We start from the raw sequence: 3,290 nt of genomic DNA, 5'->3' as shown, positions 1-3,290 counted from the left end.
CTGAGAGTTAGCACAATTAATTAAAAAAAAAAAAAAAAAGCAAACCAACTGAGATATAAAATTATGGGAGAGGGAAATAGTTAAAACACTTAAACCATAGAATTATTTTAGAGAGAGAAAAGAAAATGTTCAAACATAAAATTATATTAAAAAAAACGGTTGAAACATAAATTATAGGAGAGAGAGAGATTATGGGAGAGTGAGAGTTAGCACAATTAATTAAAGGAAAAAAAAATCAAATAATAAACTCTTTAAATATAATTTTTATTCTATCTTCTTTCATTTTGTATTCTTAAAAGCACCTCACAAACCCATAAAAGAAGAGGGGGAAAGTGTGAGAAGAAATATAAAAAAATAAAAAAATAAAAATGGAGTAGATTTCAGTTAAATCCAAAGTCACATTACTTTTGTTTGAATATACAGAAAATATATGATATTTTCCGTATATTTCATAATTATGCTGATATCAAATATTCTCTATTTATGAGTGGATTGTAATTAAATATTGAGATTATAATCAAATCAAGGGGATTTGATTACTATACTTATATTTAGACATTACCCTATAAATAGGGACCGAACTATAGTTTAATGTTTTCTTTCCCACATTGTAGGAAAAGTCTCATAAATGAAAAAAAAAAAAAAAAAAAAAAAAAAAAAAAACAAAAAAAGACGACAGTTTTTGGCCGGATAGGAGGAAATTCTTCCTAATAGTATTCAAAAGATTTTAATTTCTAAACATGTATGCTGCAGCATGATTTATCACTACATACATTAATGATACAGCTTATAGGTGCAAATCCCGGATCCTTGGAGACAGTTTTTAAGCAACTTACAAAACTGCCTTGGATTGCCTAAGAACAAATTATTATGGGATGAAGCAAGTGAGCAAAGAACTAATTCCACGTCTTGAATCCACCAAAATGTAGATTCAGATCGAGAAATAAACATAAAGATAATGAAATAAATTTATGTTCCTTTTGCTTTTAAAAGAAGAAAAAAGCACTTCCAAAGCATGTCTTAAAATCGGAATAGATCAAACAAATAAAACAAAAAATCTCCATAAAACATTCAAATGAATTAAAACAAAAAAAACCATTATTTTCGATTAAATAGAAACCCTAGATAAATCAACCTCAAATTCAAATACAACAAAACCACAAAGAAAGAAGAGAAAATCAAAGTGGTTAAAAGAAAAAAAAAAAAATGTATTTACTTGAATGTTGTTGCTAGTGACTATTAAAGGAGGAAGCACCATAAATGTTGCCCTATGTTTTGCCTTCAAGAGTAGACTCATGGACTTAAAAGGCTCTGGCATGCACCCTTTTTAAACGTAAAGAGAGAGAGAGAGAGAGGGAGAGAGGTAGAATTAAAGAGAATTTAATGATAGATTTAATTTGACGTTTTTTTATTTTTATTTTTTTCTTTCTATTCAACGTATTAGGCATATTAAACTCATTGTATTCCTAACATGAATTAATTTAGTTAATTTAATGGCCTTAGAGGACCGGTTTTTAACTTAAAAGGACCGGTTCAATGTTTAAAAATTAAATAACCATAATTATATTACATTAAATATAGTCACTTAATAATGAAATTCATATAAGGAAACGTTTTAAAAGAAAATCTTGGAATAATGAAACCGCCTAAACCTAAACGGTAAACTATTAAACCATATTAAAAAAAATAGGAGAAACACTAAATGGTTAATAGAGCGTTAAGAAGACACTTAAAAAATTAAAACTAAAAAAAAATTAAAACCAATTATGCTTTTAAAAGTATGAGTTCAAGACACGTGTCGCAATTTTAGACTCTCTCTTTGCCAAAACTCGGCTTCTATATATATATATATATGTGATGGCAAGCGAAACAAGTATATCTTTCCCTGATTTCTTAATAACACTATTTCATCCACTCCCTCTCTTTCTTTTATTCTTAATACGTATAAAACACTTCTTTTCTCATGTGGTAGAGGAGAAAATCTTGAGAAATTGCTAGTAATTGTTGTCATAGACGTTGTAGATTTCCACAAAACATTCCACTTCTTCCATATCTGCCACATCAAAAAACCATACGAGTCTTATAACTAAAACAAATTCGTCAATTAAGTATTTCTTAGACAAAAAAGAAAAAAGCCATACGCCGGGGACGCACTTAAGCTTACAACATTGTTGAAGAAGGGCAAAGCGGGTGTGGGACTCTCCATGAGTGGCTGCCTTGTTAGGAACAGGATTCTCTTCAGTCCATAATGGACTGAAGAATATCTAATTTGTTAGATCGGGCCTTTGACCATCTCATCTGAAAACCAATTGGTGTCCAGCGAGGGAAGCCAAATCCTTTTATGGCATTCGAAATCGCACCCCGCAAGGTATTTTGTTAGTTTAAGAAGTGTTAAATTGGCTAGATTCGTGTAAACAAAATAATTGTCTTTAATTAGCTTGTTACATTGTGCAGTGTGAAAGATAGCAAAATAAGCAAAATATGTGAATCACACAGGGTCTCGCCTGGAGGCTCGTCTGCACCTTCGTCCAGACGAGATTGATATGCAAGAAACCCGAGAGGTTCGTCTGAAGGCTCGTCTGCACCTTCGTTCGGACGAGATTGATATGCAAGAAAACCCGAGAGGTTCGTCTGAAGGCTCGTCTGCACCTTCGTCCGGACGCGCCGCTCCAGAGAACTAGAATTAGCGTATTTAACCTAGCTTCGTCCGAACGGTCATTGATGTCGTTCGGACGACTAGTAAGTTGCATGTATATTTTACGAAGAAACTAGTTCTCGTCCGGACGAGCTTACTACTCGTCCGGACGCCTTATAATAGATAAGGTTGTTAGCTTTTAAATTTGTATTTTGGTTGGACTAGGAGTCCAGTTTCTATTTATATGAAACGATGCATATAGGTAAAGGTACGATTTCTAATTAGGTTTTAAAGAGATCTTGAGTGTATCAAGGAGTTGAAGAAATCGAAGTCAACCAGAGTTCCGGTGAAGGGAGATCACGTAGAAGGAACAATCCAGATGTTCTGGAAGAACTACTGCGGTAGCAGATAAGTGGGTCGCTTGTCTGATATACTTAAATGTCAAAGTGCATAGGTTATGTAAGTCTTCGACATTAAGATATTTCTTGTTATTCTACTGATTTAGTTGATTTCCTGGGTTTGGTTGCCCCGGAGAGGTTTTACATTTAGAGAGTTCTCTAAATGGTTTCCTCTTCGTAAACAAATCTTTGTGTTTCTTGATGATTGATTTATTTCCGCACATGATTGTTTAATTTGGGAGTCGATTAGTTTTTCA

Source organism: Corylus avellana, chromosome ca6, assembly GCF_901000735.1.
Source record: "Corylus avellana chromosome ca6, CavTom2PMs-1.0".
Taxonomy (NCBI): domain Eukaryota; kingdom Viridiplantae; phylum Streptophyta; class Magnoliopsida; order Fagales; family Betulaceae; genus Corylus; species Corylus avellana.
This window is presented reverse-complemented; position numbering follows the sequence as displayed.